General features: G+C 41.2%; 1 protein-coding gene across 1 annotated transcript in view; it reads left to right on the top strand.

Annotated features, from left to right (window-relative positions):
- Positions 1-364: 364 nt before the first annotated feature.
- ZFYVE9 (zinc finger FYVE-type containing 9) overlaps positions 365-12,318 on the top strand; it is a 56,839-nt gene continuing 44,885 nt past the window's right edge. Inside the window, exon 1 of the mRNA XM_064665223.1 lies at positions 365-518. The gene's annotated coding sequence lies outside the window, so the exon portion shown is untranslated. The remainder of the gene's footprint in view (positions 519-12,318) is intronic.

Raw genomic sequence — 12,318 nt, 5'->3', positions numbered from 1 at the left:
GCGAAATAACACGCGGACGGCTCCCAGCCGCGAGTGCTGCTGACCGGGGCGTGTACGGTCACGTTACACCCCGGCTGCAGCCGCCTGCGGGGCAGCTCCCTCGGTGTGGTGCGTGGGTGCCCCCCGGCCGGGCTGCCGGCGGTGCCGCCCCCCAGCCCTGCGTGTCTGTCTGTGTCCGTCTGTGTCTGTCTGTCTCTGTGTGTTTGTCTGGCTGCGGGTCCCGCGGGCTCGGCGGGACCCCGCGCGGGGAGGGCGGCGGTGCCGGCGCGGACCCCGCGGCGCGGGGCGGGGGCGCGGCAGCTCCGCGCCGCCTCCCCGGCGGTGCCGCAGTGCCGTGCGCTGCCGCCGGGGCCGGGCAGGGGGCGCTGCTGCCGGGCGCTGCGGCGGCCTTGGCCGCGGAGGCAGCGAGCGAGCCCGGCTGGCGGCGGCGAGGGCGCGCCGGCCCCCCGCGCTCCCGGGGCAGCACCCGGGGGATCCCCCTCGCCATGCACGCCCGGCGGCGCCTGCTGCCTCCCGAGGTGAGTGAGCGCCGCCCGGCCCGCCGCCCCCGGGCCCGGCAGGCCGGGGTACCCCGCTCCCCAGGCCCCTGCCGCCCGCAGCGAGGCCCCGCGGGCGGGGAGGGCTCCGGCGCCTCCGCGGAGCCGCCGTGTCGCCGACAGCGCCGCGGGCCCGGGGGGCTCCGGGTGCCCCCTCGCCCCGCCGCCCTTGTCCCCCGCACGCCGCCAAGGGGAAGGCAGCGGTCGCTCCCCAGCCCTCCCCGGCCGCCCCGCTCCTCTGAGCCCCCTCCCCGCCGTTCCCCCTCCGTCCCCGGACGCGCGGGTCGGGTGACCCGCTCGCTCGGGGCACCTTTCTCCCCGCGCCGGCGATCCCGGGGATGGGGAAGGAGCTCTGGCTCCCCTCGGGACCCCGGTGTGCCGGCGCGGGGCAGGGCGAGGCTGTTCCCGGGCAGCCGCGGCCGCCGGCCCGGCGAGGGGAGGATCCCTGTTTGCATCTCGTGCCCTTTTTATGGCCTGATCTCCGCTCTCTCCCGGGCAGGGAATGTTACTTGCTCATCGCGATGTGTAACAAGTCACTCCTGCAATGGTGGTAGTGGTGAAGGGGGATGGGGAGAGCGGGCGGGATGCGTTTTATAACATCTCTAATTACGTGAAATTGTGGTCATGTCTCACTCTAAGAATAACTGGCACTCTTGGCATGTCGGACTTTTTGCAGAGGTGGGCTGGTTACTTGCTTATAAATGTTACGGCTAAATAGGTGCCTATGGCAGAGGGTGGCTCAAGAATTGTTTTTATCTCGTTAACCAGGCTGAGAAACAAGTAGCAGATGGAAATTGATAGACTTTATATTTTCGTGTTAACGGTCTTGTTTATTTATAGACAAGATATTCCTTATTATTTTATGACAGAGGTTCTTCAGAGGGTGTAATTTTTACACATATTTTCATTCAGTTCCAATATTAAAAGTTAACTGAATTCTGTGAATCTTATTTATTTAAGCGTGGTTGTCTCAGATTAGAATTTCTGAATAACGCTGCCCTCAATTTTTGGGTCCAGGCAGAATCCAAAACTAGAAGGAGCCCTGTATAAACAAGTAAAATAATAATAACAACAAAAAAGATGCTCTACTTGAATAAAAGCTTATATTTTCTTTGGGCATCATTTAGCTGACAACACAATGTCTGAAAACATTGTAATTAACTTTTATTAGCAAGTCATTTTTGATTGCGTGGAACGAATCCAAATTTTAGATATACCTTCAGTGGTTGAAACAACATCACAATCCTTTGTTACTGCCTGAACCCAGCAGTGTGCTGCTTTTTATAAAGTTACAGCATGTGATGCAAAATGAGAAGAACAGTCTCCTTGACCCAAGAGAGACAAAATTAAAAATCTCTTCAGAGGTTTGGGGAATCTGAAATGGAAGCTGAAGAAGGGTCTAAAATTTCAAAGAAGCCTCCCTCTAATTGAAGCCCCGATCCACACTGTACGAGTTACCATGTTCTGACACACTGATTGGTTCTCTTTGCTTTATGGGGCCTCCCTTAGTGTGTGAAAAAGGAAGAAACCCACCCCAAAACTGCAGTGCTGACTCCTGATAGTGGGTGTTGTTTTTGTGTGTTAGCTCTGAGTCAGTTATGAGGCCGGGGATTAAACACTTTCAAAGACACACATTTCAGGATCTGAGGCCTGGGGCTAAGGCTGAGATGAAATACAGTTTTTTTAGTTTGGCATAAAGTCTGACTGTGGTTGTCTCAGGGAACAAAGGTAGAGACTGAACAAAGATGCAGTATTAAAACTTGTGGCCAAAGAATGATAAGCTTTTAATGTCTATTGTAGTCTGTCCACTAGCTGTGCCAGCTTTAGCAGAAAGCAGCTTGCTGGTTTTTGGCTCTACAGGCTATCTATAAAAAAATTGCCTGGAAATTATTATGGTAAAGGATTAGAGTGAAGTTTTGCTTTTGGATAAAAGTTGGCCAAAAATAGATTTTTGTGTATTAATATTTTGTTGATCAGAAAAATCTTTTTGATACACTAAGCCAAGAATCTTCCAAATAAAAGTGACTTTCTTGACCAAAAATCAGTTGAGGGACAATAGTTTCAGTGCAGTCAGTCCCTGTGCTGATGAATCAGTGACCTTTTCCAGAACACTGTTGTGAGGCACCAGTATATTCATAGGCTGCTTTGAAAGTTTTATATAAAGGCTGCTGTTTATTTTTTTAAGGTGATTGAGATTAAAGACTGAAGAAATCGAAAGGTGGCCTGTTTATAGTTCTATTTGTGATTCTTTAGGAGACTTGAACTTTGAAATGGACAGCAATGTGAACTGACATGTTTGGTTTTCCCTGCAGTTGTTTCTGTGAAGCATTGAGAAATGTGTCCCTGCAATGATACTGTAGGTTTAGAAAGCTTTTTGCATCGATAAGAAATAGATAGTCAAGAGTAAATGGCTCAAAGTAACTGGAAGTATCGAGTTTTAGGTGATAGAAACAGCTTTTACTTCTGTGTTGGCTTTAAGTGTTGGCTATATCTTGTAACACTGGGAAAATTATATCAATTAATGTAAATGGATGGGAAGTTATAAAAGCTACATCAAGGATCCTTCGTTGACATAGTAGTTTCTACTTGAATTAGAATTCAGGAAAATTAGAATTCAGCATACATATTCATACAACTTTTTTGACTACTAACTGGAACAAAACAGGCTATATAGTTATCAAAAGATTAGCACACTGAAAAATCAGTGTGATAAAAATAAATGGCCATTATCATAATGCACACAAATATAATTTATATATAAAGAATCATATTTGTTTTATAGAGATAAATTATTTTATTTTTACAGATAACTAAAGTACTTTCCTACTTACTGTTTGTTTGACTGGGTTTCACTTAATTGAAACAAAAGGACAGCACAATTTCTTTTTTTAGATTTGGCTCTGAAGATTCTTTTTAGACATTGCACATTTGTAGATTTTAAGTTGCTCAGTTAAATCTTAATGAATGTATTTCTCAGCTAGTGTTTGTGGGAAGGAATGAGTATGAGTGTCATACTTAGGTTGTTAAACTCTGTCACTCTTTTAAATGTTAGTTTCTAGAGAAAATTGCAAGACATTGCAGGTCCCAGGACATTTTCGTTGGGATTGATGGAATACCACACTCAGTGCTTTTGACTGTGACAGGTATTTGTTTTCTGAATGTGTTTTATGATGTTTTCTCCCTTTTGTATCACACACATGCAGAATTTGGGATATTTAGGAATGCTACTATTCAGATTGCCATAGCAGGCAGGTGGAATACGAGAAATACTTCTAAGCTGAGTTTATATTCTTTCAGTGAAAAATTCCAGTCTGGATTATTACTGGATTATTACACCAGTAATTATATTACTGTTGTACTACTAGAAGGGATAAGCAGGGATGTGTAATATTGGTATTTATTCTTCAAGAAATAACAGCCCTTCAACCTCAGCATCAAATAGGCTTAACGTGAATGGCAGAGGGAATCCATAAAGGCCATGACTAGAGAAATCTAATTAATTTAAAAACATAGGTTGAAGACAAACAGTGTATGGCCAGGAACTTATGGGTGACAACACTGGGTAAATTGTTCCTTCCCTATTCTTTCATCCAGATCTGCTCAAGTGAGAGGTGCCTTAAAGAAGCAAGTCCAGTCAGTTGACTTTTGCACAGACATAGTTCTGTCACAGTAAAAAAAAAGGGTAAAAAAAAAGTGAGAAGCTATGTGAAAAACAGGTGTGGAGTCCCTGAAGCACAGAGAATCTACAGGTTGGAAGTGTGGAGCTGGAGTGCTCTCTGAATAGCTTGTGTGGTATCTTCAGTCTGAGTATAAACTAAGGCGAGAGTTGTGTTCCTTACGAAGGCCAGTGAGGAGAGAACTTCAGGAAACTTTACCGTTGTTTTGCTTCCATGTAAAATTTCCATGATAATTTGGAAATGTCAGTGTGTGTGACAGTTGGACCATATGTTGTGGTTTGAAGTTTTGGTGTCACTGTATTAAACTTTTTACATATTTTGTCCCTGGTGTACATTGGGCAAATGAAAACATGGACTTCAGTGTCGGATTTCCACTTGCATTGTTTTTTTTGTTTATCTCTATATTTTCAAGTAGCAATTACTAACTTTCATATGGAATTGTTTGCAGATAATGGTAGTGGCTGTACCCCTGTATTCTGTACTCTGATATATATAGGGAGTATATATCAATATCTTTGTCTTATTGCTATACATGTTAATTATTACTTATATCTCTGATGTTTTGATGACAACTGAAGCTACACATCTACCTATGAGTCAGTGGAGTCAATTTAGTATCAGATGTTTAAGGGAATACTCTGAAGATCTAGAAAAATTCCAGTAAGCTCTGTTAGGATCCTCCAGGTTTTTCTGTCAAGAATTGCACTCCATGCTACTTGTATAGATTTTGCTTCTGATTCTATACTTCCCCCTCCCCCCTTTTTGATATCAACAAGGAAGTTTGATTTATTTTTTTTTTAAAGATTGATTGCTTAATGAAGTATAATCAGACTTCACATTTGGAAATGGTATTGCCACTTAACAATTTTTCTAAAAATTTTTTCTGTTGGATTTCTGCTATGGTTTGGTTCCAAAATAGTAACAAAGGTGAAAAGCTCCCTAATGGAGGCTCGAGGCATCAACTGGTTCTTTAGACAGTGCTGCTGAGCCCTGGTCTGGGGGATGGCTTTGTTTATAAAGTAATGCAGTAATGGATCTTCACCAGTCTCTCCCTGGTTTTCGGTCCAACTGGAGCTGAACTGACATTCATAGTAGTTATAAAAAGCACTAAAGCCTAATAACAGACAAAACTGAAAGTATTTGTTTGTTTTTTCTGCTATTATCTATGTTTGAAAATACTTCTATGTTGTAGAATTTAGTTTGGTAGCTATTTTAGGACTCTTCCCCAGCTATTTTTCATTAGTGACAGAGGAATTAGGCACGATCAAAGATGCTGTAAGTGTTTTCAGCCTTTCATTGTGTTGAGAAAAAAAATCCCTTGTCCATGTAAGAGTTGAAAAACAAATACTATATACCAAATTCTGACTATAATGACTGTAATGTTTCAGTGTGAATTTCACTTACTGACTTCTTGCACTTCAATTTTGCTGAAGAGGGGTTGTGGGCCTGCATAAAAAGGCAAAATGTTTAGTGCATGTCTTCAGTTCAGTGCCTTTTTGTTGTTAGTGAAGTGGTAGCTGGGAGGAATCTGTCCTTCCCTCTTCCCAGCATACAGAGAATCCAGAGGTCACTTCTTATCAGGTGATAAATTGAAATTAGGCCGTACTTAGAGCAGAGATTCATGTGAGCTCTGTCAATTACAGAAGTGCTGTAACCGCCCCAGTAGCACTTACCAGCCTTACTTCTGCATTCATGCAATTTGTAAAAATACTGTAATTGGAAAGGTTTTGTTTACTTCTGTGAGATACTGAAGCCTTTTTAATAAATAATAGAACTCAAACTTTACAAACGTGCTCTGAGTACAACATTTGTATTTTACTGTAAGTTTAAAATTTTATTTGTGGAAGTAATATGGGTGAAATACATGAGCAAATTCATAACAGATTATCAGTGGATGAACATACACTGGTACATTTTCCCAAAAAGTAGTCTGATGCATTTAAAAGGAGTTGGTAAATGTTCAGTGTAAGAAGAAGATCAAAGAGCTTTCTGAATCGCAGAACAGCTTCTTTATCTGGAATGACACCGACTATTAGAGGAGCTTTTCTGTTTCCACATTCAGTTTTGTTGTGTCAAAACTCTGCTTTGAACTCAGTGTACACGTTGACTTACCTGTTTGCACTCCAAGTGAGATCTAGAAGATTGATTTAGGAACACTAAAATAAAGGCCAAGCCATTTGAAACTATGAAACTATGAATTTATAGTGCATATAGTTGTTATAAATTCAAGAATTGGCAAGTCATATGAATATGCATAAAATTTATTGCTTGATCAGTTGGCCAGTCAGATTATTGGAATTTTGTAAGATACTACAGGACAAAAGTTGTAGATATTTTCAGATTTGTGAGGGTTTTGTTTCTTAGTTATTAATTGTACTTTTCTTACATTTCCTTTAACCTAATCAATGAAACTTTTCTCATCTGTATCCTTTTCTTCTTCAACAACTTTTTGATTTTTTTTCCCCTTTCTCCTTTTTTTCAATGGTCAGATTTTAAGAGCAAGGTTGAAGAATGGTGTCCTAAATAGTAAAATATGGGTTGGTTTCTGGTGATGTGGGTTCCTCTGGTCTGTGGTGCTCAGACCTCATTGTGACCTTGGGTGTGCCTCACATCCTCTATCTCTGAGATGAGACTTCTGTGATGTGTGGGAGGGTGACAGGTAATCCCTGCTCCTGTCATCTGCCCAACGTGCCTGACAGAACTCAGTTTGTATTCCTTCATCAAGTTCTGCAGCTCTGAGCTTTGCATATCAATTTCACCAAAATGTTTCTGTCCCAGGTTGGGAAGTGCAGTGCTGAAGAGGTGCACACTTTTTCCTCCAGGTGTGCTAGAGGAGCAAAGGCAGGTGGACCTCAGTGGTCTGTGCAGAAGAGGGGTGGATGTCTGTGCTGGAGATTTCTTAAATGAGCATGATATGAGAGAGAAAAGTGTATCCTGTGTGTCACCACTCCCACCAGCTGTTGAGTAGGGATAATGCCTACCTGCCTTTTGAGGACATCACAGGTCCAAGGAGTGTGTTGCCTGACATCCTGCAGTACTGAGGATGGAGAACTGGGTTTGGTTAAGGTGATTCTCTGAAGTGTTCAGTGGTTCTTGGATTGAGCCAGTGCAGTGTGCTGGTCCAGGGATAAAGGACCTCCCATCACTCCAGGTGAAACTGGGGAATCTAAAGTCCAGATTCATTTCTGCTGGCTGGGACTTATTTTTCATTTGTGATTCCTTAGAGTTTGTGAAAGAGTTTGTAAGTAGCAGGGAAATTCTTACACAATCTGGAGATGGAGAGAACTGTGTTTTGTTTCCAATTGGAAGATGAGTTGAATGAGTTTATAGTCTAAATCATATCCTATGTTTTATGTACCAAAGGCCTTTGAGATACTTTATTAGTAAGCATTTTTTCTACCATCAGTGGACTGAAGGAATCTTGTTTTCCTGTAGATGTAAATCCTTTTTGCCCCATAGTATCTTTTCCCTTGCTTTCCCCTCTGCATTTAATCCCATCTTTCTCATATAACACTGTAATTCTGGGGTTTTTTTCCAGAGCTGTGTGGGTACTGATTGCCCAGCAGGTTGCTGCTAAAATACATATAGCAGCTTGCTTTTCCCTCAGAGGACAGTCCTTTGGATTTGTCTTTACTGTGTAAATGCTATTTTTCATGACACATATATATATTTTAAATATGAGCATAGAGAATAGTAAGTGAACAATATGATCCCATAATCCTATTTTCTGTAGGAGATTAAAGATGCAACACTTGAGAAGTGATAGCATCTGAACATTTAACCACTGTGTAAGTCCTCTTATTTGTGTTACTGAGGCTGTGAACGCTGAGTTCTCTTTGTAGGCTGGAGGAGAAACAAAAGTTACATGGTTAAAATATACCCAGCAAACCAGTAATGTCAGTGTAATTTTTTATTCCCTATCTACACTGTAATGCAGATAAATGAACATTTCATATGAGTTGAGATAATGTAAGAGGAAAGTTCCCTCTTTGTATATTAATTTTTTTTTCATTTATCTACCAGTCTTTTGGAAATAGCACATTCTCCTGTGTTACTGTGGAAGTACATGCTATAGCTTGGAAATACAGGCTGTAGATTGCAAATGGCTTGCTCCTGAGACTTGGGTTTTTAGAGAAAGGCACAGGTATCCCATTTAGACCCTTTTGGGGGTTTATACTTCAGTACACAGCTACTGTTTCTGTTTGCCAGTCACACTGATAGTTTTTCAGAGCACATTGGTTGTCATCATGTCACAAAGGTATATTGTGAGTGCTCTATTGGTTAATTCAAAATGAGTATTTTAATGATCCCTTATTCGGGGAACTTGAAAGTATGTGCAAGGCCCACTTCTTAGGTTATATTATTAGCGAATTACTTTAAATAACATATATATTGAAGCAGCCTCTTAGCTGAAACATCAAATTGCACTGATTGTAGTAATTTCATACTGAGTTTTTGTATAAATGATGAAGGCAGAATAAAACCCCAGTGTACTTCATGTGTTTCACAGTTCTTGACTCTTATAAATGTAACTTTAAAAGGTTGTTACTTAAGCACCAGTCTGCCTTTGTGCTTTTATGCTTCCAGTAATTATACTAGTGTACTGGTTTAATAGCCTCTATATTGTATTTACCTTAGTTTCACTTAACAAGTCACCCATAAAATGCATTTTAACCTATCTCTGGAATTTGCACATAGATTTTTTTTTTTTTATACTCCTGTAGAGTGAACCTGGGGTTTACTGTGGTTGGCAATTAGAAATTGCTTCTGAGACTCATGGGCAATAGAGACCTGTATGTGTGGTGGTTTTTTCCCCTATTCTTTTCCTACAGTACTCCTTTTGGCTGTATTTTAATTTTTGTTTGTTTGTTTGTTTACTTATTAAACTTGATTCTGTACAGATGGCTTTTAAATGCTGTTGTACGTTCTGCTTTGAGGAAATATATAGTTGTGCCTCCTATGTATTCAACAAAACATGTCTTAACTAGAGGTTTCAAGCATAAATGCTTGAGGGAAGTGAGTAGCTGTGCTGATCCTGGATGTTGAATACTGTGTTGAATTATGTGTCAAAAATTGCATTTCACAGGCTGAAAGACTGAGGGTTTACATGAGTTTGTGAAGGAGCCATGATGATGGTGAATAATGATGAGGATGGGCAGGAGGTAGGTTGACAGTTACAACAGTGTCTTAGGATTCAGCTGTTATTTCGACCACGTGGGTTTTTTTTTTCCTTTTTGATATCCATTTGGTCTAAAGACTAATTTCTGTTTGCAAAGTGGAGGCATCACCATTGCTATTGGTTTTGCTCTCACTGTTCCTAGACATGAGGAATAATATGATGTGGTTAATAAGGTTGTTTACGACTGGTATGTTTACAAACACCGGTGGCTCTGAACAGTAATGTTAACACATGGGGTTTCTCATTTTTTTTTAATCAGAGGAAGAAGGAAGCATGGGCAGGAAGAAGTGAATGAGAAGGGAATGCAAGAGGGGAAAAGAAGACAGACAGATGAAGAAAACAGGAGTATGGCACAGTCTAAGGAGGGGTAAAGAGGTAGGGAGTCATGGCTGAGCAGAATCAACCACCGCATCAGTGGACAAAAGAATCAGGGGTTTCTCAGTTTTGATCTATGTGAGAAATGTTGCATCTGAGTTTAGGAGAATTTGGTGTTCCTAGACCTCTGTAAGATTTCTGATAACTGTGTTAATACTCATAACTCATTAATAATAAATGCCTTCAGATGTTTTTGATTTTTATCTGTTAAGCCTTTATTTCCTGTGACTGCCAGCAATGATACAGAATTATGGGCACTTAGTATTATAGCTGAAACTTCCTTGAGTCTAACATAAATTTCAGGTAAATGTCCTGATTGCTCTAGTGGTACAATATATCAGGGGAAAGAAAAAGGCTTTGCAGTGAACCTAAATGCAAGTTACTCACCGTTTCTGTTGGTTAGTGCTCAGTCCCTTCAGCACTGGTAAAAGCGTGTTAATGGACCTCAGCAGAGATGGGAATGATGCTCAGAAGTAGCAGTTTCAGTACACAGTGTTGCCATGGATTATTGAGTTGTATGGAGTGAGTTACAAGTTACAGATGATTTGAGACACTGTGAACATCAGCGGTGATGTGAGATCATGATCACAAACCTGGGAGTGAACTTTGCTACACTGACAACGATGTTTTATAATGTGCTTGGTGGAGTATGAATAGAAGGGTCAACACAAAGTGGCAATTAAAAGTTACTTACTTTCAGATAATTTCAGGTTGAAGGGAATATGAGACAAAACCCCATAGATCTCTGAAAACTTATTTTCAGGGATGCGTGGTAATCCAGCTCTACATAATGTAGGATTTGAGGAATAGTAACTGTTTACTGTCTATAATTACGATATTTCTTTAAAATGTGTGTAAGATTTTAGAACTCTGTTGTCAGATGAGCAGAAATGACCACTGTGCTGTTGGAAACTGCAGTGTGCTGATAAAGGTGGCTTTAGTAGCTGACTGATGCTCTTCAGTAGAAAGGGACTGTGGACTTCCAGAGAGTTTTTCTGTTCAGCTTGTCCTTTCTCTAAAGAGCAGCTGAGGGCATAAATTGTGTCACTTCTGGCAGCTTCTCTCCCCAGTGGGTACAACTGGAATTGATGGGCTGGTAAATGGTAGCAAAGCAGTTTCCCTTTTTGCCCATTGTCCTTCTCATCTGTCCCATTCTGGTTGTGTTGGCAGTTCTGGTTTTATTATCAGATAGAGATTTTGTTCACAGCACCCACAGGTATCGGCCCCTTTATAAAAAGACCAGATCCTTGGCAGTGGGAGGCTTTTAATTACTGATTCTAGGGGACCTTATTGCACAAATCTAAGGAACATCTGAAATAATGTTGAGTCTATTTGGGTTTCATTCTTGTTTCTACCCTACATTAGAAAGAAGAAAAATTCACAAAGTATTAGAGTACAGGATTGATCCACTCTGAGATACATTGCATGTGGCTTTAAATAATTTTATTCTTCAAATCTGTTAAACACTATAGTCAAGCTCTTGTTTCTCAAATATAGAAACATAAAAATTCACCCCATAAACCTACTTATTCTGTATGTTTCATTTGTATTTGAAAAAAAGGAAGTAACAGCTTCAGATCAGTATGTTAAATGGATTGATGTTTTTTAAAAATGTACGTTGTTACATTGATGATATTACATGGAATCCATGCACAAATTAAGAAACATGATTTCATATTAAATTTATGTTTAATGCATTAGGTTTTTGTGGTTTACAGTATTTTAAACTTGGGAGTTGTATGAAGCAAAGTGTTATGAAACTTTAGATATATAAACTAAATTTTGAAGTGACCTCTGTGAGCATATGAGTAAGCTCAGGAAAGAATTTTCTCATTTTTTTTCCAACTGTATTCCTCTGGAAAAACTTGCGTGGAAGGCAGAATTGCAGTGTAAACCTATCTGTTTGTTCTTCCCAAGAGCAGGGATGGATCCTGTTCCAGGCTGTCCCAAGCAGTTACATAAGCAGGACTTGGTTCCTGTCTCCAGGTGCTCAGGGCCCAGCTGAGGCTACTTGGCAGGGCTGGGGTTGTGTCAAGAAAACAAATCAATTGGTTTCTCCTTGAAACAGTAAAAAGGGTAGAAAATGGAATTTATTTTCTACTGTAAAGTGCTGTAAAGCAGGTGTCCTTTCCAGTTGGGCTGCTCTTACTTTCTGGAGCACAAAGGTTGAGGATGCTGCTGGAGTTTTTGTGTCCCCCTGTTACTTTTGACTGCGATGTCTCCTGCAGCACCTCCTTGAAGTTGCTGCTCTTTTGAGGGCCTTACTGCTGCTCAGGGTGTGTGAATGTCTCCTTATGGAAACTTGGCTAGAGACAAAAGTGAAATAATGGCTTTAAAATGGCGTGGGGAAAAGTCAAGGCACAAGATGTAAATATCAGTGAAATCGTTAGAGAGACTGTTCTGCTTTAGGCATTGTCCAGCTCTGTTTGCTCAGTTGATTGGAAAAAAAGACAATTCAATGCAACATTGAAATAGTTTATCTTTGTCAGCATTCATGGGTCGTGAGCTGGTACAAAGTGTTGTATTACACAGAAATAGCCTGTCATGCCCC

Source organism: Pseudopipra pipra, chromosome 9 (genome assembly GCF_036250125.1).
Source record: "Pseudopipra pipra isolate bDixPip1 chromosome 9, bDixPip1.hap1, whole genome shotgun sequence".
Classification (NCBI taxonomy): Eukaryota; Metazoa; Chordata; class Aves; order Passeriformes; family Pipridae; genus Pseudopipra; species Pseudopipra pipra.
This window is presented reverse-complemented; position numbering and strand designations above follow the sequence as displayed.